The 27,296-nt window shown below is 46.0% G+C and overlaps 1 protein-coding gene across 1 annotated transcript in view; it reads left to right on the top strand.

Moving 5' to 3' along the window:
* TMEM132E (transmembrane protein 132E) overlaps positions 1 to 27,296 on the top strand; it is a 1,510,109-nt gene that overhangs the window by 78,286 nt on the left and 1,404,527 nt on the right. The window lies entirely within an intron of this gene.

The following is a 27,296-nucleotide window of genomic DNA, read 5'->3' as shown; positions in this document are numbered from 1 at the left end:
AATGGTGAGATGGAGAGGTTCGGGCCATGACGTAAGGAATTGGGTGACACAGCTTGCAGAGGTTGACGGAGGAAGACACGTTGGGCAAGATCATGGAAGAGCTACCGATAAAAGAGAGATGGCAGGGAGGCGGAAAGGGGCATATGGAGGCGTGGTTACAGAAATGGTAAAGGCGGAGAGCTCGTATTCAACACGTAAGGGAGATGACAGGAAAAAGGAGAACTATTCAGGGGGTGGCATTATGGGAGAGCCTGAGAAGGTTCGGCCAAAAGGAAGAGTTGGATTTCGAGTTGAGGAAATCCGAGATTACATTGGTTTATGAATCATACCCAAGATGGCAAAAGACCCATACCTAGTGCCTTGACTCCCGACCACAACAACACACAATCAATCGATGCTTGGCATCCTGATTTCCTACTCCACACAAAACCCATAGTTGACATCCCAATTTTAGCATCAGTGCCATAATGAGATAACATTATTTGCCCAGGATCACATTTAAGAGGTGCAAATGGGATTTGATTTTTTTTTTTTAATAAGACAGCCATTTGTTTTTTTTTCATAACAGCACCATAATACATCATACACAATGTCAATAGGAATTCCTAGAAAATGAATGCAGTCGTTAAAACGTCATTCTATCTATTTAGATACGATATTAGAAAGCTCTCACTCAGAAAAGTAATCTAATTGTTTCTTAATAGATAACCTGACAAATAAGAGGAACATAATTTCCCTCATCAACCTGTTCTATATGTGATCTGATGTAACACTGGGGTCTGCCCCCGCCGCTCTACAGGCTCCACGAGGTTCCCTATTCCATTCAATGCATGACCATACAGGCGTGTAACTGCCTCAATGCACTGTTCACTGCACAGTCTACATGTGCTCAGTCTTCTGAGTAGTCCCCTTCTAGGGCCCAAAATCTCCAGAGTGTTAACAAGATGAAATGTATGCCTCATATATTCCATGCACAGATATGAGTTGGGAAAAGCATGACTACATTGGCTAGGTAAGCCTGCATAGTGCCGACCATTTAGATCATTTTCGCGATTGGCTTTAGTAGCTAGATCTGTCGAGAGCTGCTCTTTATCGAGGTCTAGTAAATAATCCCGGATTATCCTTTTGTAATTGACAGGAGGGAAAGAGATGGCAATCTGCCCCATAGCCATTTCCCGGGAAGTTCCCAATTTCTACATATGAGCTCAGGTCACATTCTTTGAGAAGGCGATTCATTTTTGTAATTCACTCTACAGGGAATCGAGTGGTACATTGTTGCTGGGATTTGGTCGTTTCCAATAATACATGGTGTACTGCATAGCAACCACCGTCTTTATTGTGCCAATGTTTAACTCAAATATTAGGTACTCTACTGGAAGATGGGAAGGGAAGCTCAGCAGAGATTTGATATAAAAGCTCTCAAGTCTCCTAAGTTCTTTCACATGCTTCTGGCCTCAGATAATATTCCATAGGTCAATTGAGGGAGAGTTTTCATTTTATAAACCTTAATGGCCGATGCCAGTAAGAATCCTGCATGTCTTGAGGCAAAACCTTTTTATTGCACCCAGTTGTTGCACAATCTTAAGCTCTAGCTTCTTTATGTGTAATTTCCAATTGCGTTGATGATCTATAATCACTCCCAGGTAATTCTGACTAACTACCTGTTCAATGGAATTCCCATTTAGTTGCCATGTACATTTATCTTTCTTCGTCCTATAGTGGAATGCCACGATTTTGGTTTTGAGAATGTTCATTCTTAAATCATGCTCTTTAGCAAATACCAACAGTTTATTTAAAATATCCTGTAACCCCTTATTTATTTTATTGCTTATTTATAATGCACTTAATATCAGTGAGTCGTTTCTAAGCACATGATCGGGATTCAAACCTGTGTTGAGCCACGTTGTGTTGCCTCTGAGCTATCCTTCCTCAACTGATTAGTAACAGGTCATCTGCATACCCAAGCCCAGTTATGGTCTTAGTACCCAGTTTGGGGGAAAACGATTGTTCAGTATTCAGATAATTTGATAAGGCTGAACATTCGAGGGGCTAATATACATCCTTGCTTCAACTCTGTGGTTGTGCTAATGTGTGCCGTCAGATCTCCCTTTAAATTCAGTCTTACTCGCACCAAAGTATCTGAGTAGAATTTACTCAAGATATCTAAAAGCCTTTAAGGAAGCCCCAACAAATCTATGTTTAGCAAAGGCTGCCACGATTTACAGTGTTGAACGTGGCACTGAAATCACCAAATGCTACATAGAGCAATTGTTGACGGATGCTCCACGCACGCTCAATTATTGTTGTGAGGTGCATTAAATGATCTGTTGTAGAGCATGATTTCCGAAAGCCTAGCTAATTATACGGCAGCATTTGTTTAGTGTCTGCCCAGTCTTGCAGTTCCACTAGTAACACTCTGGCGAATATTTTGGCTGGAGCATCCAGCATTGTCAGCATGAGGTAGCTGTTGGGCTCATTGACTGAGCCACACTTACATACTGGCACCACACTGCTCTCTATCCAGGATTTAGGGAGCAAACCAGACTCACTAATGTTTTCAAATAGACAGAAAAGAACGATAACCCATTTCTGTAGCTTACATTTTATGAGGGCTTTGCAGGTACCATTTGGTCTGGGAGCTCTAGAGTACTTACTCTTTTCTATGGAGGAGATGATGTTACCTAGGGAATTGTTAAAATACTATTTTTGTTGTTCCCAAAAAATCACTGTCCCAAGTCTTGCAGACGTTTCTTTTTAAATATTCTTCTCATGCTTCCTCCGGTACTCCCTCCAATAATCTAGGATTGTGGGAGCACATCAAGCATGTTTCTCCAGCGACTTAACGTGTGTGCATTTCTGCAAGCGTGCAGCCATTTCCGATAATCAAATCACATTTAGCAGTCGCTACCTGCTGCTCACAGCCTGCGTGAATAGCTGCACACAGTTCCCTTCTAAGAGCACGTTTCCTATCTTGGGTGGTTCTGTCTTTATGGTGAACGTGATTTTGCTTTTCAAGGCTGCCCCTAAGGAGCAGTTCTCTACCTCCACCTCGGTTCATAGAAATACTATGTACAATTTTTGATTTGCTGGCTTAATATTTTGACAAGACTGTATGTGTTGCACTGGTCGAGGGTACAGACACGTTGAAGCAGCAGAAATTTTATAAAAGCTTTGCATTCAGAACTAAAGGACTGGCCAACACTAAGTAGATGATAAGATTTCCAGATCCCTCGGTTTTTCCTATTTTTCATACCTAGTTTGCCAGCCAAGTGAGTGGGAGCTCGGGCATCTTAAGGTGTCTCAGAGGCAGGACGTGTAACTACCAGGGGATAATGGTCACTTTCTTCTCTGCGTTCTATATCATAGAAAGAAATCTCGCTTCTATAAAAACATAATCCAGAGTGGAAGCACTCTTTCTTGTCTGTGACTCTAGTAAATCCCCCTGGCATATCGCCCGGGCACCTTCCAGTAAGCATAACACACCTGTGGCTTTTAAGAAAGAAGTTCCATTTCTTCCCCTTTTCTTTAGAAGTAGGCTGCCTAGGTTGTGCAACTAGTATTTCTAATGCTAAATCCTAATGTTCAGGTTCAGAGTGGGGGACCTTTGCATTTAAATCTCCTAAAATAAGTATAGGAATTTAGTCTGCCCTATTTGCCTCCTCCACAAGAGGCTGAGCCATAGCCATGATTCCTTCAGTATTGGCATGGCCAGATGGATCATATACATTTACAGCCAATACTGTGGGGAAGGGTCCCATCCATATCCCATTTATCATCCCTGCCAAGATAAAATCAGAATAGCGATCTATCTTACGAATGTCAAAAGGATTTGGGACATTGAGAAATAACCCACCCTTTCGGGAACCCCAATCGGCTAGCAGTTGCAGGGGTTACACTCTAGTTCCGACTGTCACATTCAAGCTCATCCACTGTCCAGGTTTCCTGCAAGGCAACTAGTGCATACTTCTCGAGATCATGCCATGGGCCTTCTTCCATTAGAAAGTGGTCATGTCTTCCCGTGTTCCAGGAAAGTCAGGCGGAGCAGCTATTATGGTCTGTTAAGAATGTTCGATTGGAGAGCCCCAGCCAACCACGAGCAGTCCTCTCCTTCTGCCCCAGTATGCTTAACGGATCTCATGTTATTTATGTACGTTTTTCTCTCTCTGTTCCCATTGAACGCCACAGACAGTTTTCCTTCCATGCTAACCCTTGCGTTTATGGGATCTAGGTTCCAGCGACTGCCGCCTTCCACAAATGTTCTTTTGCAATTTATTGTGATGCATTCATATCCCAATGTATGGAACTCTTCAGCAATCGTTGGTCTCGCTGAACTTGAATACAAATAAACTCTAGCCCCAGCTAATACTTCATCTTCATTAGTAATCGTGCGACTGGGAAGCTCTTGGAAAGTCATTCCACTCTTGCTGTGTGAAGGAGCACCACCATTGCGAGCATCCTCGTGTCATCGTGGAGCACCGCCATTGTGAGCATCCTCGTGTCATCGTGGAGCACCACCATTGCGAGCATCCTCGTATCATCGTGGAGCACCGCCATTGCGAGCATCCTCGTATCATCGTGGAGCACCGCCATTGCGAGCATCCTCGTGCCATCGTGGAGCACCACCATTGCGAGCATCCTCGTATCATCGTTAGCTTCATACAAGAGATCTTCACTCCCATCTAAATGAATGGCCTCTTCAAGCGACCCTTGTGAGCAGTGCGCCCCAGGCCCCCTTGATTGTCCTGTCTTTGTTGCGCTGCTTTGTCACTTTTTGGGGGCATGTTAGACGTCTCTCCGAGGTTGTTAGCGTCATATCTCGTCTTTACCAGTTTATAAAACTCGAGTCTACGAGGCTGTGTCTTAGTCAGGATTTTTGAATTAAATTTAAGTTCTTATTTTGAATGGTATGTGTTTCATCAATATCGGGCACTAGTGTAACATTGTGTTACTTTTTCTTGTTCTTTGTTTCTTCCCCTTGAGAATCTTTTTTCTTTACATTTAGCAACATTCTTTGTTATGGATTTCTTCTAAGAATTTGATTCATGTATGTACTTTAGACACTTGACTAAGCGTCTTCTAAGCTCTAGGTGATACACACATTCCAAACATGTATGCATCTTTGTATCTGTGTGCTACGTCGACTGAGGATTGAACCACAATGGCGTGCTTTATTTAGATGTACATATTTCTGAATTCAGTATGAAGCTGGCACAATTGATGCAATTTAATATAATTTGCAGCAGGGCGCCAACCCACCACGATTTTAGGAGAGCCGCGCCAGCCTGTGAAAACACTCAATGCGCCCTCAGCTTCACCAGGCAGCTGGGCTAGCTCTCCTGGGCTGGCTTTAAATGTACAAAGAAACATGCTTTCCCTTTGGCACTTCCACATTCTGAATTGGTCATGCAATGCAGGGGTGTTTTGTTTCCCCAGCCTTGAAAGGCCAATGGGGATGCAGGCTGTGGTAGAGCAGGGTCAAATGTGTGGTAGAGGTGATGCTGCACCACCCCACACATTCAGATGCCCGGGAGTGGTGAGATGATGGTGATCCGGCTCCATCACACATGTCGGGGGACCAGGACGCTCTCCTTGCTTCCTGGTTCCTTTTGCGTGCTGCGCAGGAGCCAGATTGTCATAGTGGCAGGTGATGTGAGTTGGTGTTTGGAGTCTGGACAATGGCTGCGGGTAAAAGAAATGTGTGCATGTGAGCGGGAAATGTATGTGCTGTACGAATGCATGTATTTGCTTGTGCACTGTGCCTCTGAATTGGGGTGCCTACATTGGTGCAGCATTATCAGTGTTCCTACGTGACCATACTTGCCTACACTGGTGCAGGCAGTCTGGATAGGTTTTCTTACTGTGGCATAGCATGTTTTACTTGCATCATGGATAATGGCAACATGATGAGCATTCTTGTTGGAGTCTGTATTTAGACTCAGTGCCATTGACATATCCTTGGCTCAGCTTAACCATGCGTTGATGCACACACTAATGGCTGTGTTCATTTGGTACACATTCCTGCTTGTATTTACATGCATGGCAACATTCCGTGTGTCACTGGAGGGATGCCCATATAGTTGTCTTTTTTCTTTCCATCTTGGAACTTGTAGATTGGGAAAGGTGAAACTACAACTCCCAGAATGCAAAGAAAAAATAAGACAGAGTACTCATCACCCAAATTGCTTGTTGGTATGAATGTGATCAGCCATAGTGATATACGCAGATCGCTGGCTTTGTTTCTCCATGTTTAGTTCATAGAATGCTGGCTGTGTGTTGCCTGCAGAGAGGAAAAGAGATTGTGTTTTGCCTTAGCCCTCCTCTGCGGTTAACATTGTTTGAAGCGGCATTAATTACGCCAGGTTCTTAATTTAATTTCATCCTCCAGGGTATCTTTTACGGAATGCCTATAATGAATAACCCCAGCATGTTGCTTAGATATCAGAACCCAAACTACAAGAAGAAAAAATCTCCTATTGAAAATCCTCTGCATGGCAGGGGCTGGATGGGCAAAGGGGGTTGTGACGAATCAACTTCCGGGGCACCAGTGGCCCAGGGATGAATATCGGTTTCTTAACCATCAATCAGTCCCACACCTCTAGCACACCAGAAGGGATGCAAACAGATTGGAAACACAAGCAAATTATAAACCTCCTTCTCCAGTTTTGGTAAGGTGGACGGAACGGTTTCGGTCGATTTGACTGAAAAAAATGGTCGAAACGACCAAATGTTCTAAAAATGCTACCACCAAAGGATCGAACACCAAAAGTTCGATCCTTTGGTGGTAGCATTGGGAAAAAAATGGGGGCTGCGGGGGTGTCCCCCGCATTCCCCCGCTCACTATACCTTGTGGTATAGTGAGCGGGGACTGTGGGGGACACCCCTGCAGCCGTCCGTGTTAAAAAAAAAAAAGGGAAAAAGAAACGGGGGCTGCGGGTGTGTCCCCCGCTGTGCCCCGCTCACTATACTTTATGGTATAGTGAGCGGGGGCTGCGGGGGACACCCCTGCAGCCTTCCGTGTTAAAAAAAAAAAAGAAAAAAAAGAAAAGGACCCTGCAGCGCTGGTTCCCATTCACAGAAGTGAAAGGGAACTGGCGCTGCAGGAACCCAGCGTGAAGACAAGGTAAGTGGGGTTTGTTTATGTTGGTGGTGTGGGTGGGGGTGTGCTGAGGGTGTGGGTGGGGGACTGTTATGGGTGTGTTGTGTGTGTGTGTGTGAATGTGTGTTTTTCCAAATTATCAGGCCTGAAATGACCGAAAACAAAATGTTCGAACTTTTCGTCATTCGAACACTTTGTTTTCGGTCATTTCATTCTCGATAATTTGTAATTCGGTTAAATCACTTGTATTCGGACGGAACGGCAGGCTTATCTCTGCATGGTCGTGGATCACTGGTTAGTTGCAACACAGAAAAAATACAATTATTACCCAATGATAAAAGGGACTCTCCAATCAAGGTTGTATACAAATATTTACTTTATTTTTATCATAACTGACAGTTCTAGCACACTACAAAATACAACCCACCCTATAAAGGAATGAAGAGAACAGACAGTTTCAAGAAGGAAAATGGATGCACTCTGGATACTAACAGGAGGCCAGTCTGTAAAGTAATTAATCGCAATAGTACAAGGGTACTTGGTTTCAACACAAAGGGAGCAATGGGTCATAAAATGTCACTAGGAGCCTTCGGAGACAGACCTTAGGGACAGAGCCACAATGTAACTTGTGCTTGTAGACGTTATTGGTGCTAGACAGTGTAGAATCGGTTTCAGGGTGCTTTGTAGCTTCTGCGACAGAGTTCAAGATGGGAGACAGCTGCGGGTATCAGGCGACAGGCAGTTCGGTGAGCAGGGCTGGATGGAAGGCTGCAGGCTGGCCTACACAGTGTCTCTGGGTCAGAAATCGTTGTTTCAGTGCTGGCTGGTGGGTCTGAAGCACTGGTCGAGGCGTCTTGGATGGCGTTAGTGACTGCAGTGTAACAACTGTCAGCGGTGCAGTCGGTTGAAACTCGAGGGGCTCGACTGGCAAAAAAATTCCTTTAAGGCAGACCCTGTTAGATGCTTGTCGATTGCACTGCTCCATGCTTCTTCACTGGGCTTGTGTCACACGTTAAGGAGGACGGCCCAAAGCTGAGGAGAGTGTTGCAGGCAGCTGCCTTGTCCTTAGTTTGGTTCAGAGAGACTCTGCCACTTTTCACTGAGGAACCTCGCTTGCAGAGCCCAGCAGGCTATGCTGTGTGCTGGCTGTTTACCGGTTCCGGGGATGTTGGAGGCTCCTCTGGATTCAGTATCTCCCTCTGTTCCCTGGGAGATGTTTATGGGAGGGATGTTGCTTCCCTCATGGAAATCCTGGCCTTACTTCACTGGCAGAAGATATAAGGCAGACTGGACCTTCAGCCAGCGTCCAATTCTGAGTTCTTCTTGTTACTCCTTGCAAGGTCTTCAGATGATCTGCCCGAAAGAGGTACTCAGCCCTTTTTTAAAGCAAAATTTGCCACAATGATTGGTGTAGGCTAAGCCTACATTAATAAACCAATCCTGGGTCCTCACCAACAATCTCCTGTATGCACAAGGTCATAACCAGAGTGCTTTGCAAAAGAAAAGGTGAAGGGGTGAAAACATGTAATTCTACATCTCACCCATCTCGCTGACTGTTGTAGATCAAAGGGTCTCTGTGGTTAATTGAGCTCTCTGTGGTTCCCGATTAAAGTGGCAGGTCTCCCTTGAAGCTGCAGCGAGACCAGACTTTCTGACCTCTGCAAACCACAACCATGTACCTTCTGAATGGGGTGCCCCTGTGGGAATTACTACTGTAAAGAGGTGTCCCAGACATGACAGTTCACTGCCCTTGATGCTAAGAAGCGGGAGCTGGCTTCAGGGTGACACCATGCATATCAAAGCTTGTTTGGGTTTTCTGTCTCTTTGGTTAGTCCTGCGACCAGGCCCCCCATGGGCCTGTTTGAATTAACTCTGATTAGTATGCAAGGCTGCCACCAGCAGAGCAAACAAAAGACAGGGCGGATCAATGGAGCCTTTGTTAGTCAATTAGGGTGGCCCTGGCAGGAGAAAGTTTTTGCCCTCCGCCTTCTGAGAAGCCTTGATGCTGTCATAGCCCAAATAAATATGACAGGTGGGATGGCGCCTGTAAGCTGTGTCCACCCAGAGTACACAGGTCTATGTGTATGTCATGCGGTGAGCATAGGAAAATGTGTGCAGATTATCCCCACAATTATTCCGGAGGTTCATCTACCATCATTCAATTTCTTTTAAAATAAACATTAAAAAATGAGCACACACCCACTGTGTGCGTGGTGGAATTCCTAACAAGGGATTTTATCGAAGGGCCCCATCTCTTTTATTTTCAAAGTAAGCATAACATTCCCTGTGACCTTCCTGTGGCTACATCCAGAGCTATAAGTGCCCGCTGGTAATGCAAAACATTGGAAGAGGATGTGACTTGTAGCCAAGCATTTTCTTGCACTGAGCTGGATGAAAAAATGCACTGGAATAGGGTACCCACTCTGTGCTCCTCTCCCTGATGTTCAACATGGCACCCACCTTGTGCTCCTCTGCATGCAGCGGAATAGAGTAGCCACTGCGTGCTCTTCTACATGCAACGGAACAAGGAAGCCACTGTGCATTCCTTCTCCTGCAGTGGCATAGGGTAGCCACAGTATTCTCCTCTCCCTGCAGTAGAAAAAGGTAACCACTGTGTGCTCCTCTCCCTGCTGTGAAATAGGATACAAAAAACATGTGTTCCTCTTCCTGTTGTGGAATAGGGTACCCACAGTGTGCTCCTCTTCCTGCAGCAGAATAGGGTAGCCACTGTGGGCTCCTCTGCATGTAGTGGAATAGGGTAGCCGTTTGCATTCCTTCTCCTGCAGTGGCACAGGGTAGCCACAGTATGCTCCTCCACCTGCAGTGGAATAGGTTAGCCACAGTATGCTCCTCTCACTGCAGTGGAATAGGGTGCCCACCGTGTGCTCCTCTCACTGCTGTGGAACAGGGTACCCACCGTGTGCCTTTACCTGCAATGTAACAGGGTACCATCCGTGTGGTCCACTCCCTGCACTGGAATTTGGTACTCACTGTGTGCTACTCTATATGCAGTGGCATAGGGTAGTCACTATCCATTCCTTCTTCTGCAGTGGAATAGGGTAGCCACAGTATGCTCCTCTCCCTGCATTGGAATAGGGTAGCCACAGTTTTCTCCTCTCCCTGCAGTGGAATAGGGCACCCACCGTGTGCTCCTCTCACATTGCGGAACAGGGTGCCCACCGTGAGATCCTCTTCATGCAGCAGAATAGGGTAGCCACTGTGTGCTACTCTATATGAAGTGCCATAGGGTAGATGCTGTCCTTTCCTTCTCCTGCAGTGGCATTGGGTAGCCACAGTGCGCTCCTCTCCCTGCAGTGGAATAGGTTAGCCACAGTATGCTCCTCTCACTGCAGTGGAATAGGGCGCCCACCGTGTGCTCCTCTTCATGCAGCAGAATATGGTAGCCACGGTGGGCTCCTCTGCATGTAGTGGAATAGGGTAGCCGCAGTGCATTCCTTCTCCTGCAGTGGTATAGGGTAGCCACAGTATGCTCCTCTTCCCTGCAGTGGAATAGGGTAGCCACAGTGCGCTCATCTCTCTGCAGTGGAATAGGGCACCCACGTGTGCTCCTCTCACTGCTGTGGAACAGGGTAGCCACAGTATGCTCCTCTCCCTGCAGTGGAACAGGGTAGCCACAGTATGCTCCTCTCCCTGCCGTGGAACACGGTAGCCACAGTATGCTTCTCTACCTGCAGTGGAATAGGGTAGCCACAGTTTGCTCCTCTTCCTGCAATGGAACAGGGTTTCTACATTATGCTCCTCCTGTAGTGGAACAGGGTAGCCACAGTATGCTTCTCTCCCTGCAGTGGAATAGGGTAGCCGCAGTGCATTCCTTCTCCTGCAGTGGTATAGGGTAGCCACAGTATGCTCCTCTTCCCTGCAGTGGAATAGGGTAGCCACAGTGCGCTCATCTCTCTGCAGTGGAATAGGGCACCCACGTGTGCTCCTCTCACTGCTGTGGAACAGGGTAGCCACAGTATGCTCCTCTCCCTGCAGTGGAACAGGGTAGCCACAGTATGCTCCTCTCCCTGCCGTGGAACAGGGTAGCCACAGTATGCTTCTCTCCCTGCAGTGGAATAGGGTAGCCACAGTTTGCTCCTCTCCCTGCAGTGGAATAGGGCACCCACCGTGTGCTCCTCTCACGTTGTGGAACAGGGTGCCCACCGTGTGATCTTTCCTCTGCATGCAGCAGAATAGGGTAGCCACTGTGTGCTACTCTATATGCAGTGCCATAGGGTAGATGCTGTCCTTTCCTTCTCCTGCAGTGTCATTGGGTAGCCACAGTGCGCTCCTCTCCCTGCAGTGGAATAGGGTAGCCACAGTGCGCTCCTCTCCCTGCAGTGGAATAGGGTAGCCACAGTGCGCTCCTCTCCCTGCAGTGGAGTAGGGTACCGACAGGGCGCCCCCCTGCTGTGGAATAGGATGTCTGCCAGGGATTGTCTCTCACACATGACTTACCACTCCCCTCACCCCTCTGTGAAACAAAAACCGAGTTTTAATAAGAGATTAATGATCCTGGTAGAAAATGTAATTTACTTTTTTCACGTCAAATCGAAAAAACTAAATAATGGCACAGCTTGTTGTGCGTGATTATGTGAGATGTTTTCCGGTGTACAGAAAGCAAACCAATCGAAGGCACCTTGCGCTCCCCTGGGCCGCAAAGCTCCATTAGACATGGTGCGTGCGAGCTGGAATAGTCTTTACGCGGCAATGCTGCCACGTCCTACTGCCACCTGCAGTAGTTTGTAAGCAGTAGTAGCAGTGCCTTAAATGGCACGGGAAAATGAGCCAGTGCACATCAAGGGGGCGTGGCTTAACGGTGGGGGCTGCCTGCAGCTCGTTAGGCCACGCCCTCTTGACCAGGCCCGGCTTAATGGGGTACAGGCACCTCCTCCAGGCAGCCATTTGTCTGATGTCTGCATCCATTACCTAAAAGCATGTCTGGTGGGGGACAGCAGCCACATGTTTTCAGCCTTAATGGTGGCGCTGCCTCTTGCCAGGCTTTTGATGAGGGTCAGCAGCACCATTAAGGCTGAAAAGGTGAGGCTCCTGGAAGCTGAGACCTTTTCCCCAAATACCTGAATCTCCCACGAACGAGTGGGAGCTTCAGGCTTTAGAAAAAAAGGCCCTCGCCTTCCAGCGACTTCACCTTTTCTATGACAATGGTGGCACCGGCCCATGGGCAAGGGATACCTCTCATGTGCCGGAGCCACCATTATGGAGAAAAGGCATTTTTTTCTGAAGCTCTCGCACATGAGCTAGAGCTTCAGGCTTTAGAAAAAAAGCCTTGTCCACTAGCGGCCGGGGCTGCCAGGTAACATCAGGCAGATCAGGCCCAGGCAGAGCTGCACCTCATAACCATATGTCTGAGCCTGCCGGGGCTCTGCCCCAGCTAGCCCCGGCCCACTTAAAGCCCTGGATGGTAGAGCCAGTCGCAGTCCTTACACTACGTGTGTAGAGGGAGGACTTTTTTTGATACATATGAATGCCTGCGGTAAGTATTGCAGAGCTGGTTTGAGAATTTGAGTTGGAACCACTGTCTGGCAGAGTGGGGATCCGGGATGCACGCCTCCAGAAGTCAGCCACACCTCCTCAGCTGCTGGAAGCAAAGATGATTCTCGTGCAGCATTGGTAGGAGGCACCCAATACCGTAGACACTGAATGCGTCATGCACAGTGTGTGCATGGTGTCTCTGCATCACAGAAGCCATGGTGACAGATATGGACAAAAGTGGAAGAGAGACTGACATTCTGGTGGGGACAAGGGGGCACAGCTTGGGGAGGGCAAACTGCACTTGAGCATGTTCATGGATTTTCTTCACAAAAGTGAAAATGGTTGGAGGTACTCCGGCTTAGAACGAAAAACAGTCTGAGCCACCCTTGGGGTGCATACATTAAAATGGTGACAAAGATGATGTTTATTGCTGACGATTATCACGAGATAGCCAGCTAGCAGGGAGATTACACACTACATGCCCACAGAAGAGCTATAAACCCTTCTTTCAGTAGAGTCACTTTGCTTAAAATGTTGGGGGGGACATGACATCTGAAGAAAAGGTGCCCTAGCCAAATGAATGGGGACAAAATAGTGTGACATGAAAGTTGGGGGGACAAACCTGACGACCTTCGACGAGGGTGGAGGGCAGGAGCCCCCCCCCCATCCAGCAGACCACCCGGCAGCAGCAAGTGCAGATCCGCTGCACTGCACACGGCGGCCTGCCTGACTAGGTCTTTCCCGCTCGCCTGACTTCCCCATGCCGGGCGCGACGCGGCCTGAAAGCGAGGCTGAGCCTCGATCTGGGCACCACTAAGCCCTCTGCTTCCGCCGGCAGGCGAATACGCCGGCACACACGAAGGCCTTATAAAGGCGCTATTCTGCCCCCAGGACCCCCCTTCCTGACGACCTTCGACGAGGGTGGAGGGCAGGAGCCCCCCCCCCCATCCAGCAGACCACCCGGCAGCAGCAAGTGCAGATCCGCTGCACTGCACACGGCGGCCTGCCTGACTAGGTCTTTCCCGCTCGCCTGACTTCCCCATGCCGGGCGCGACGCGGCCTGAAAGCGAGGCTGAGCCTCGATCTGGGCACCACTAAGCCCTCTGCTTCCGCCGGCAGGCGAATACGCCGGCACACACGAAGGCCTTATAAAGGCGCTATTCTGCCCCCAGGACCCCCCTTCCTGACGACCTTCGACGAGGGTGGAGGGCAGGAGCCCCCCCCCCATCCAGCAGACCACCCGGCAGCAGCAAGTGCAGATCCGCTGCACTGCACACGGCGGCCTGCCTGACTAGGTCTTTCCCGCTCGCCTGACTTCCCCATGCCGGGCGCGACGCGGCCTGAAAGCGAGGCTGAGCCTCGATCTGGGCACCACTAAGCCCTCTGCTTCCGCCGGCAGGCGAATACGCCGGCACACACGAAGGCCTTATAAAGGCCCTGTTTTGCGCCCTGTTCGGCGCACGGGAGGCGTAGCCTGCTCCCTAATGCTGCCTGACGGACCCATACTACCATGGTAAGCCCAGGGGCTTTTTACCCTACATCTCTTAAAGGGGAACCATCAATTTAACATCTTGACTTTGGTAACCTGCAAGTTTATGCTAACTATGTCCACTGTGCAATTTAGTCAATTTAGTCATTGCCATTGCCTGTGCAATTTAGTCAATTTAGTCAATGCTATTGCCTGTGCAATTTAGTCAATTTAGTCATTGCCATTGCCTGTGCAATTTAGTCAATTTAGTCAATGCCATTGCCTGTGCAATTTAGTCAATTTAGCCACTGCCTATGCTGATCTATGCCCACTGTGCCTTGTGCAATTTAGTCAATTTAGCCACTGCCTATGCTGATCTATGCCCACTGTGCCTTGTGCAATTTAGTCAATTTAGCCACTGCCTATGCTGATCTATGCCCACTGTGCCTTGTGCAATTTAGTCAATTTAGCCACTGCCTATGCTGATCTATGCCCACTGTGCCTTGTGCAATTTAGTCAACTTAGCCATTGCCTATGCTGATCTATGCCCACTGTGCCTTGTGCAATTTAGTCAATTTAGCCATTGCCTATGCTGATCTATGCCCACCGTGCCCAGTGTATCCAGTTCCACATCATGAATATCACACTTTTGCAATTTAGTCAACTTAGTCATTGCCTATGCTAACTATGCCCACTGTGCCTTGTGCAATTTAGTCAACTTAGCCATTGCCTATGCTGATCTATGCCCACTGTGCCTTGTGCAATTTAGTCAACTTAGCCATTGCCTATGCTGATCTATGCCCACCGTGCCCAGTGTATCCAGTTCCACATCATGAATATCACACTTTTGCAATTTAGTCAACTTAGTCATTGCCTATGCTAACTATGCCCACTGTGCCTTGTGCAATTTAGTCAACTTAGCCATTGCCTATGCTGATCTATGCCCACTGTGCCTTGTGCAATTTAGTCAACTTAGCCACTGCCTATGCTGATCTATGCCCACTGTGCCTTGTGCAATTTAGTCTACTTAGCCATTGCCTATGCTGATCTATGCCCACCGTGCCCGGTGTATCCAGCTCCACATCATGAGTATCACACTTTGCAGCCTGCTATTGTACCTATCTGCAATTATCCTCCACCATAGAGAGGACAGTAGCCCCCCTACTATGCTCACAAGACCTCTAAATTCCACCATGACCACCCTCTCTACTGACACCAGTATGGAACACCCGGATCTGAATCCCTTATCCGAGTTTCCCAGCAACCCATGTAGTCTACTCTGTCGAAACACTAGGCTCAGAGCTAGACTCTCAAAACTTTATGAGCCTCTAACTAGAACCCTACCTCCTAACAATAAAAGATCCAATACCCAGAAGCCCAACACCAACGTCCCCCGAAAAAACAGGAGACTTCCTCCCACTACCCAGACCAAAACTGTACCACCTCATCCATCAAACCACCTACTCAAAGGAGGACTAATAAATGCAAGATCACTGATAGCACATGCCACAGATATCTGTGATCTGATAGTGCTCAACAATCTGGACTTCATCGCCATCACCGAATCCTGGCTGCACAACGCAGCAGGACCCATACTCTCCCTAGCCATCCCAGAAGACTTTACGATATTCAGGCAAGATAGAACCAACACGCGCGGCGGTGGCATTGCCATCATCGCAAAGACTAGCTTAGATATGAGAACCTCACCTACAATAGCAACTGACTCATGTGAATCACTTACTATCAAACTTCCACTAGCTAGCTCCCAAACTTTGACGATCCACCTCATCTACAGACCACCTGGTCCCTTAGGGACCTTCGAGGAGGATCTCCATAATTCACTCTCCAACAACCTTAAAACCTCTTCACAACTACTTGTCCTAGGGGACTTCAATCTGGGCTTCAATGACCCTTCAGATAAAAATGCTACCATCATTGCCAATGCCCTCTCTAATTTGGGCATGACGCAAAAAACTCTTGAACCTACACATAATAAGGGAAGAATCCTTGATTGGCTAGTAGACTATAATTGCACTGCCAACATCAAAGCTATTATCCCTCAACCTTGGACAGACCACTTCTTCCTGTCATTTGAACTATCTACCTCCAGACCACCTCCACCAGCCTCCATCATGGCCCCGCCTTGCCCAACAAGAAACAAAAAGAGCATCACCAGAGACAAAGTGATCCCGGCCATTCTACCTACACTTAACGGATTAGCAGATCATCTAGACCCAGAAACACTAGTCAACGAGTACAACAAAATCATGCTAACTACCCTTGACAACATCGCACCCTTGAAACTCAGAAAAAGTAAACCCAAATCTCACCTAAATAAATGGTTTACCCCCGAACTAAAGGATTTGCGACTACTTAAGAGGAGCTGCGAAACAGCATGGAGGCTCACCCCTTCAGTAGACCATAAAATGAAACTAACAGAAATCTCCTCCCAATATAAAAAAGAAATCTATCTGGCCAAACAGAACTCCTTTAATAAGCGGATCTCCAACGCCAATTCAAGCATGAGGGAACTATTCTCCATCCTCAAAGAACTAGAGTCACCCATCCCCATCCCGGATACATGCACCAAAGACAAAACCTGGTGCTCCAACATTCAGCTAGCCTTATCCAATAAAATCTCTCTACTCCAAACGAAAATAACTAAAAAGAAAGCTTCCCTTACTCATCAGTCCAAGCCTAACAACCTCACTACAGACCCTACCCCAAAGACCCAGGACATAGCCACACGGTTCATGTTTTCCAAAACATCGATTCTCGATGTGGAGAAAGTCATCCTCTCTCTTAAGCCGTCTAACTGCCAGGGTGATTCTTGCCCTGCCCAGCTTATAAAAGACGCAGCTAGAGATCTCTCCCCGTTTATTGCCAAACTTGTCAACTCTTCTTTCACGTCCGGCACGGTACCCACCAATTTAAAACAATCCTGGGTACTACCATTGCTTAAAAAGCAAACGCTAGACCCTCTTATACCCACAAACTACCGCCCCATTACAACAGTCCCCTTCCTGCTCAAAATCTTGGATAAGATCGCCTACAATCAAATCCAAAGTTTCCTGGAACAACATAAACTCTTAGGAGAGCGCCAATCAGGATTCCGTCCACAACATGGTACAGAGACTGCCCTGATCGACCTAAAGGCACAAATAGATGAAATAAGAGATAAAGGTAAAATGGCTCTCCTCTTGTTGCTGGACCTCTCGGCGGCTTTCGACCTTGTAGACCATTGAGTACTTTGCAGCCATTTAGACTCTGCTGCACACTTTTCCAAGGAGGCCATATCTTGGATTGAATCCTTCCTCAGTGATAGGACCATGAGGGTGTTCTCCCCTTCGGCAGCGGCGGACCCAATCCCCATCCGATGTGGAGTCCCTCAGGGCTCATGCGTCTCCCCGACTCTCTACAACATATTCACTAAGCCCCTTTTTGATGATCTGGACCATCTTGGTATCACCTACACCAACTATGCAGATGATACCCAGATTCTCCTCCCACTTTCCGGGGACTACAACAAGGATTTGGCCTTGGTGAATAGGGTGTATATCATCGTCCAGGCATGGATGGCAACCCACGGTCTATGCCTGAACGATGACAAAACAGAGTTGCTCATCCTAGGGACACATTCTAACATGAAGAAACTCAGTCAGGACTATACCTCATTTGAAATTGACGGGAACATTATCAAGGTTTCCAAAGATGTTAAGACACTTGGCTTCTATCTGGATGCCACCCTCTCTTTTGATAAGCAGGTGAAGTCTTTGGCATCTGCCACCGCCTACACATGTAAGCTCATTAGAGCAGGCAAGCATTTTCTCTCCGATAACAATTGCCTTATCCTAGCAAGAGCATTAATCCTTTCGAGGATTGATTATTGTAATGCCCTCTACATCGGAGCAAACATATCCATTACCCACCGACTTCAAATTCTTCAAAACAATGCCCTACGAGCCGCCCTTGGTGTACCCAAAAGATCACATATTTCAAACATCAGACGTCTAAACAACTGGTTATCCTCCCAAAACAAAATCCACCTCAAAGTAGCATCCCTGGTTCATAAAGCCTTGAACAATGCAGCACCAAGCTATCTCCGCAATAAACTCACAAAAAGAAATCACTCGCGCCCTGCCAGAACTGCAAATGCCAACAGCCTCATCATTCCTAGATTCAGGTTATCTAAGGCGGGGGGTAGTAGCTTCCCGGTGCAAGCAGCTCAATTATGGAACTCATTGCCTAATCCTCTACGCGAGGCACAGCCCTTCCCTAAATTCAGAATCAACTACATCAATTTGCTAAGGACTGCCAATGAATAGCCTATTGGCGCCCACTTATCCTTCACCCCACCCTAGAACATACATTTCATCATGATCTTTATGGTCCCACTCTCTTGTACATAGACTCTCTTGATCATATTTTGTATCTATTCGGCATGTAAACCGCAACTGCTGCCTTCCTGTGATATTTTGCATTCTATTATTTGTATTTTGTATTTATACAGTGTATGTATTCCCATGACCCCACCCTGCAACCTAAGCTTCGCATTTTCTGTACTGCTGCGCCCGGCTACCTTCGGGTTTGGTGCGCATTATAAGTGAATAAAACAAACAAACAAACAAACATCCCCGTCTCCCCCTAAAATTACACCCATTTGTCAGCAAGTTGCTCATGTGGAGGAACCAGTGTTAGAATTCAGTGAGGTGAGAACACTTCTGTATATCCTATAGGAAAGGAAAATGCAGGTTGTAATGCGAGCACCGCAATGTGCACATTTTAAGCCCCAGAATGAAATTAGAGAAATGAATATGTTGCCGTGTTGCCAGACTGCTGACTGACAACATGGGGGCAGTTGCTGGCGCCCCCCCGGGCCTTGGGTGCTTTTTCCTTCTTAGACGGGGGACATGCGGGCGGGGGGTTGCATATCGCTTGCTGTCTAATTTGCCTACTAGGGTAAACTGGTTTGTCCCCCGTTGGGGTAGTTTGAATGTGACAGGGACAAATCAAAACACAAGGGGATTGAGTGCCCTTTTGTTCTGTTCTGCATAATGTTTCCACAAAACCCTTCCAGAATTGGCACAGCATGAGTCCCTGTAGCCAGTCTCAGCAGAGAGGATTAGGAAGACTGGAATGGGCAAGGAATCCCTGATGAAGGGAGTGCTGTCTCAGCGTCGGTGCAGGACACACTGGTTACATGTTTTATGTGAGACACACACACACACACACACACACACACACACACACACACACACACACACACACACACACACACACACACACACACACACACACACACACACACACACACACACACACACACACACACACACACACACACACACACACACACACACACACACACACACACACACACACACACACACACACACACACACACACACACACACACACACACACACACACACACACACACACACACACACACACACACACACACACACACACACACACACACACACACACACACACACACACACACACACACACACACACCCCCCCCCCCCCCCCCCCCCCCGTGAATGCAAATGCCTAGATATGCTGCTGTGGCAGTATTCAGAATAATCAGGGGGTCTCCCTTGGAGTCCTCGGAACATTGAAATGCATGCTGGGTTCAAAATAATACACGATTTGAAATGCATGCTGGGTTCAAAATAATACACGAGTGTCATTTCAAGGGCAACACTAGCAGTCTACAATGAGAATGCATGGTTTCTAGCTTTGGTACATGCCATGAGGAAGACACGCGACTGTAGTATCGGTGCAGTACATAGAGCAGCAGTCATATGAACAGAGGTGTGTGTATACAGGGTAGGCCTGAGGGGCAAGACCCACCCAAAATCTGTAAATGCCCACTCAGCAGCACTGTGCGGGCATTTACAGATATTTGTGTCAGTACAGTGGGCCCAACTACATTAGCTTCAGTTCAGGCCCCATTTGCTAAACAATCCTGGCTACGCCTCTGCCTATGAAAGAGGCGCACATGCCCGGACATAGACAGACACAGCAGATGACCATCCTCACAGCATGTATAAGTGCTCACACATGGATATAGGAGACAGGCTGGAATTAAAAAGGCAGGTGTGCGTACCAGAGATGGATAAGAACTTACATGTACGTATCTGAGCATACACTCTGATTAGAAGAGTGTCATGGTTTTCAAGTAGTGTTTCCTTGAGTGAGATAAGTAGCACATACGTTGGGGAAGCTGTGCAAACTATGGATTGTCACTACTTAGAAATGGTGGACACCGCCTTTTTCTTTTCTTAGGACAATGTTGAGTAGTAAATGTGTTATTTATTTGGTGCTGTTGCCAGGTTCTGCCCCTTTTGCACTGTGGGGTGGCTCAGAATGTAGCACAAATGATTGCCTTTATTCCAAAGACCGTTCTCAAGTAGGCCTGTTGCACCCTCTGTTTTGCGGCCAATGCATTTCGGTCACACTTGACCTTCTTCACGGACTGTTATAGAGAAATAAAGCCATATGTACAAGCCTTATCAATATTCGGTACCTTTAACAAAAATATTTTCTTTGTAATTTTACATGTTGAACAATAGATTACCTTTGCAATATGCCCAACTTCTTATTTTCTCTGTGTGGGGCGATGTCCCCAATTTCTAAGCCACATTCAATCTGGTGCTCTTTGTATCTGTATGATAATATGATGAATGCATTTGTCTGTTTGTTGGGATTTTTCATGCATTAGTATGGCCAGGAAATATTGTACTTTAAAAAAAAAAAATAAGTTACCTACCTTTTTTTTTAATGGTAAGCTAACTCACCTTTGGTCTGATGCTTTGAGCATCCTGTGTGGTAAAATATATATACTGTGTTTCAAAGGGTATCCCCACATTTTGAATTTGAGTTAAACTCAAATAAGTAGTACTTATATCAGAGTGTCTCCTCCCATTCGGGATATTCTTACCTATTTGTAGCAGGATTTCAGGCAGCAGGGCACCTGGCTCGGGAGGGCACGCGTGTCTGTGTGCCATGCTTGTTTTCATATGTTCAAAATGGCGCCATTTCTAATTCACTCGATATCGTGAGACTCAAGATGTTAAATGTTAACAGATCTTCGTTGTATTAGAAACTTCATGGTTATTTCATGTTGTTGCTTAGTACTAGTAGCCATATGGACTTGTTGTTTTACACAATTTCTTGTGTAAATTATGATGGTTTGCCAAAAATTATTTTACAAAAATAAAAAGAAATTGAACGTGATGGTAATGAACATTTTAAAATGTAAATAAAATAAAAATAATAACTAAATTATGCAATGAAAGGTAGTAAAATGAACAATTTGTGTTCTAATGTCAAATATATCGTCCTTAATTAAATGTATGGTTCTGATATTATCTCAAAGACATCGTGATAGTCTGTTTTTGTTAATTCCTTACTTCCATTGAGGTTATAGGTCAAAGGATCAAATACAAAGGATTGAAATGCAATAGGGTCGAGTCAAAAATACTTTTTTTGGGGGGGTTCCTCCCCCCAATCCTCTGTTTTTGGTGTAAAAAACACTTCTTTATTTTTCTATACGGAAACCCCCAAAAAAATATACATTTAAAAAATGGCATTTGACCTTTTTTTTCAGTCCTTTTGACTCGACGCTATTGTATTCGATCCTTTTGTTTTAGATCCTTTGACTGGACACCTTACGTTGATCGTATGAACATGCTACAAAAATTGAGTATGTAGGTTGTCATGTGTTCCAATAAAATAAACATGATAATTCCAGAAATTAGAGCAGAGGTCTTCAAACTGTGGGGTGGGCCCCCCAGGGGGGCACGGCGGCATCCCAGGGGAGGCACCAGAGCCCAGCATGAAATGTAAAACAAACAAAAAAAAATTAGATTATTTCTTTTTTTTTACATTGGAGGAAATGGGAAGGGGCAGCTCACATGGTCAGACTGGACCATAAAACGGTCTTAGGCACCAATGAAAAAAATGTCCAGCAGTTGCAAATGGATATTTAGTCCTTTAGTCACAGACTGTTTAAATAGTACCCAAGGGGTTGTTTTTTGTTCAAATGTAAACAAATTGTGATATTTAAAGAATATTTATTCAGCAACAATGGTCAAAACTAATAGCTGCATAGTGAATTAACTCCTCAAACTGGCCCACATTGTCCAAAAAAGTGGCCCATTTTGACTGGCCTACGCTAGCATTTTGCATTTTTGGTACGGTCATCGCCCTATTGCCCTATAGGCCAGTCCAAGCCTGCCGGCTCATCCATAATGGGTGAGGGGACGTCCACCCACTGGCTACCTCGCCCATTATGGAGGAGCTGAGAAGAAAGCCCAGTGAAACACTGAGCACTCCCTCAGCTGCTTTTATCCAGCTGAGGGAGTGCTCCTGGGCTGGCTGAACTGTCAAAGGGAAACACTGTTTGCCTTTGACAGTTCAGTTCCCCAGCAGCACATGATCACTGAGCCATGCAACGCTGGGAGTGTTTTCGCTTCGCCAGCATTGCATAGCTCATTGGAAATGCTGGCTGGGGCACTGCATGTATGTATGTGCGAGGGGGTGCTCCTGCGCCTCCTCGCACATACGGGCAGAGCAACCTGGAGCGGGGCATTTTAGCAACCACGCGCAGGCCCCTGCAGAAGGTATGTTTATGGCAATTTTATTTTTTATTTAAATGTGTATGGATGTGTGTATGCTTGTGTTATGGGACTGTGTTGGGAGCAGGATGGGTGGCAGCACTGGAATAGTGGTGGGAGTAGGGTGGGGAGTGCCCAGGGTCTTTACTGGGAGTAGGGTGAGGTGACGGCACGCAAAAGTTCATAGCGATTTCTACATATTGTCCATCTGGCACTTTTGGGGGCGCCCGGCCTGCCCAAACTTTGCTCAGGGGGGGCCCAGGCCAAAAACGTTTGAAGACCACTGAATTAGAGGGAAAACAGAGGCACACTATGTATGGTTCTGACTTACTTCCATTATCTCAAAAACATCATAATAGTCTGTTGTTGGTATTACCTTACCTACGTTGATTGTATGAACATGCCGCTTCACAAAATTGAGCATATAAGTCGTCACGTGTTCTAATATGATAAACATGACAATACCAGAAATTAGAAAGAGAACAAAGGAACGCAATGACAAACATTGAAATATACTGTTGTGTTGTTCCACCTGAATACAGCTATGTCTTCAGTGTTGTCCATGATCTTGTCTTTAATTTTCTTGACCACCTTTATAATGACACAGGGGTGAATTCTTCTGGTTATTACTGTTAATAAGAGCGTTCGGACAGCATTAGTACTGCCAAAATTCAATGTTCACAGAAAACATGCGTAGTTGCATTCCTCATTCATGCCTTCTGGATATAACACATTTAGTTTCTCTATCCAGTAAGTTTCAATCTGACTTAAGATGTTGTTGATCTCTATGTGCGTGCCCCTTCGTGTTTCAATAGTGTCCAATATTTGAAACTTTACTTGAGAAATGTGATGCTCTGCCTCTTTGAAGTGTCTGGATACTGGGGATTTGATATTACCGGTTTGTATGTTGGACCGATGTTCATTCCACCGTACTTTCGCCTTTTTTGTGGTTTGTCTGATATAATATTTGCAGCACAGGCATTTAATGCTGTAAATTATGCTTGCCATCTCACATATTGCATAATCTTTCAAATAGATTTTTCTTCCTGTGTTTGGATAGTATATAATGTCACCCTTTTGCACCATGTTAAAGTTTGAACAATTTAAGCAGGGATAAGTTCCTTTCCTTGTTGGCTTTCTCTTTGAGTGTTTTGCATCACTTCGTACCAGCATATCTTTGATGATTTCTACTCTGTGTGTATGCGAACATTGGTAAAGTTGTGTGGAGATTCCCCAAGGTTTTGTCTTCTGATAAAAAGTGCCAGTGTTTTTCTACATCTTTTTTACCCTATTGCTTTGCGTGGAATATTTGGTCAAATAGATCAGAGGTGTCTCTTTAGTAGTTTTCTCTTTTCACAAAGAGGATATTGGACAGAAGAAATCAATAGCTCATTAGATACAAGTGAGACAATTGATAGGAAAACCATAACGGAAAAAGAGAAAACTACAAAAGACAAACCTAACATCATAACTAAATCACACTTGGAAATTGACTTTTGATTAGAGACTAGCAGTGTTGATGGGTTAGGCATTATGATGTTTAATCAGTTGCCCAGGATCATACAATATGGTTAAGTGCTAATGCTGGAATTTGAGCTCAATCTGTAATTTCAGATCCTAATCATATTCTCTCCAGTTCTTGTCAAACACCAAGGCACTCCAGTTTCTGAATATTTCTGATTGTCAAGAATGAAAACGATATCCTGTTTACAGCACTGATTTGGAAAGTGCACAAATCACATGATAAACCCACATGACCATACTAGAAAAGTATACAATAAAGTTGTGCTAAAAGATCAAGATTTTAGCGTTTTAGTGTCTTCATCATGAACAGAAATCCAAAAGTACCAGATTCCTAATTGATTTCATGGTATGTTAAAGATTTTTTTATACTGTGCAAAATCACCACCATAATATCAGCCTAAAAAACATCTCTGCTCGGTTTGATTACTGCATTTTAAAGATTTACTGGCGCCCTGCAAATGAAAATGTGCCATTAGGCCACCTTATTGTGATTGTTGCAAAGACAAAGCATTACCTGTTTGTATTCTTGAGGTGAAGAACATGTGAAATTCTAGAGGAAAAAAACACAATTACTTTTTTGTGCAAAATAATAAGGCGCGAAAAATGAGCCTACCAGGTCTCTCTGACATTTGATCACTTCTCTCCTATGTAGAGCACCTTCTTGTATATAGCATACACGAAAAGAAAGAAGAGTTAATGGCTTAACATATACCACTAGAACGTGAGGATGTACAATGTCTAACCAAAGACATGACAGTGATCTACAGTGAGATAACATCATCTGTCCAGGATCACAGTATCATCTTGTTGCAAAGCTAAAATATGAGCATTGGCACTTTGCTCCCGCTCTTTTTGGTGTATGCACATTATCTTGTAGCATTCTTGGTGTTCCTTTCACCAACGTTTAGGTGTTCAGGTTTTTCTGCCCCTGAGATAGGAAAAGCTGGACTTTGCACACAGAGCCCTGTTCTTAACCATTGTCTCACTCGAACTTATCACTATATATTTCAACTTCAGCTATTGCGCATGATCAGTATATTCACAAAAGAAAGTTAAAATGCCACATGGGTTGTGCTCTAGGGAACGCACACACTGTATGTAAAACAGTGAACAAAGAATGCATTATAGGATTTTTGATTTGATAGTAACTTAAGTATAAACAGCTGGACAGTACGTTCAGAGCCTCAGGAGTGCAGTATACACAATATGTAGGTGTTATTTATAGAATGTAAAATAAAACACTGACATTTTTGCATCGGGCAGCCAGCTGGGTGCCCTCTATGGGTGGAGACCCAGAGCACATTCCCCTTCTGCCCACCTATTAAGATGTGTCTGGACATAGAAATGCGGGTGTGGGTGTGACAAATCAACTTCCAGTGGTCCAGGGATTAATATCGGTTTCTAAACCTTCAATCAGCCCCACAACACTAGGACACCAGAAGGGATCCAAACAGATTGGAAACACAAGTGAATTATAAACCTCCTTTCTCTAATTTTGGTAACGTGGATGGAATGGCAGGCTTATCTCCCCAAGGTCGTGGATCTTTGGTTAGTTGCAACACAGTGAAAATACAATTATTCCCCAATGATAAAAGGTCTGTCCAGTCAAGGTTGTATACACATATCAACTACATTATTATTACAACAGACAGTTCTAGCACACTACAACATATAAGCCACCCTGTAAAGGAACACAGAGGATAGACAGTTTCACAAAGGAAAGGAATGCACTCTGCATACTGACTCGAGGGTAGTCGGTAAAGTAATCAGTCTTAACTGCTCAAGGTTATTTTGTTTCAGCACCAAAGGAGCAAGGGGTCGTAAATGTCACTAGGGGCCTTGGAGAAGGACCAGAGGGACAGAACTACAATGTACCTAGTGTTTGAGATGATCTTGATGCTCGACATGGTCGAGTCGGTTCCAGGACACTTTGCAGCTCCTGGGAGAGAGTTCACGACAGGAGACAGCTGTGGATATCAGGCGGCAAGCAGTTCGGTGATCGAGGCTGGACGAACAGCTGCAGGCTGGCCTACACAGTGGCTCAGGGTCAAGAATCATTGTCTCTGTGCTGGTTGGCGGATATGGAACACTGGTCGATGCGTCTTGGATGGCTGTAGTGACTGCAGCGTGACAACAGTCAGTATTGCAGCCGGTCGCGGTTCAAGGTCTTGACTGTCTCGAAAATGTCCTTAAAAGATGGACACTGGTTGATGCTTGTTGTGGCACTCCTCCTAGCTTCTTCGCAGGGTTTGTGTTGTCCTTTAAGGCAAATGGCCCAAAGCTGAGGAGAGTATTTGCTGGCCTTTTCCTTTGTTCAGAGACTCTCTGGCACCTCCCACCTAGGAAGCTTGCTGGCAGAACCTAGCAGGGCACACTGTGTAGTGGCTGGGTACTGGTTGTGGAGCTGCTGGACGGGTCCTCTGAGTCTGGTATCTCCCTCTGTTCCCAGTTAGATGTCCAGGGGAGGGATCTTGCTTCCCTCTTGGAAATCCTGGCTTTCCTTCAGTGGCAGAAGCTGTAAAGCAGACACGGTCAAAATGAGTTCTTCTTCTTACTCCTTTCAAAGTTGTTGGATGATCTGCTACGTGAGGGGCTCAGCCCTCTTTTAAGGCCAAATGGGCCCCATTGACTGGTGCAGGCTAAGCCTACCTTAATGAACCAATCCTGGGTCCCCACCAACAATCTTCTGTTATGCGTGAGGTCATAACCAGAGTGCTTTTCAACAGGAAAGGTTAAGGGTGACAACATGTACTACTAAGACCCACCCATCTTCCTGTCTGTTGTGGGTCAAAGTTTCTCTCTGGTTAATTGAATTCTTTGTAGCTCCTGATCAAAGTGCAGGTCCCCCTTGATGTTTGTGATGAAAACAGACTTTCTGTCTCCATCAATTCACACACTTCTTCCCTCTGAAAGGGGGTTTCCTGCAGGGGTTGCCTACTGTAAACAGTTGCCCCAGACATGACATTCACTGGCGTTTTTACAGAGGGGTGGGAGCTAGCTTCAAGCTGACGCATTGCACATCAAAGAGATGGTGGTGTTTCCTCTCCCTTGTGTTAGTTCTGAGACCAGGGCTCTCCGCAGGCCTGTT

This window comes from Ambystoma mexicanum, chromosome 9 (genome assembly GCF_040938575.1).
Source record: "Ambystoma mexicanum isolate Mex_15411 chromosome 9, UKY_AmexF1_1, whole genome shotgun sequence".
Classification (NCBI taxonomy): Eukaryota; Metazoa; Chordata; class Amphibia; order Caudata; family Ambystomatidae; genus Ambystoma; species Ambystoma mexicanum.
This window is presented reverse-complemented; position numbering and strand designations above follow the sequence as displayed.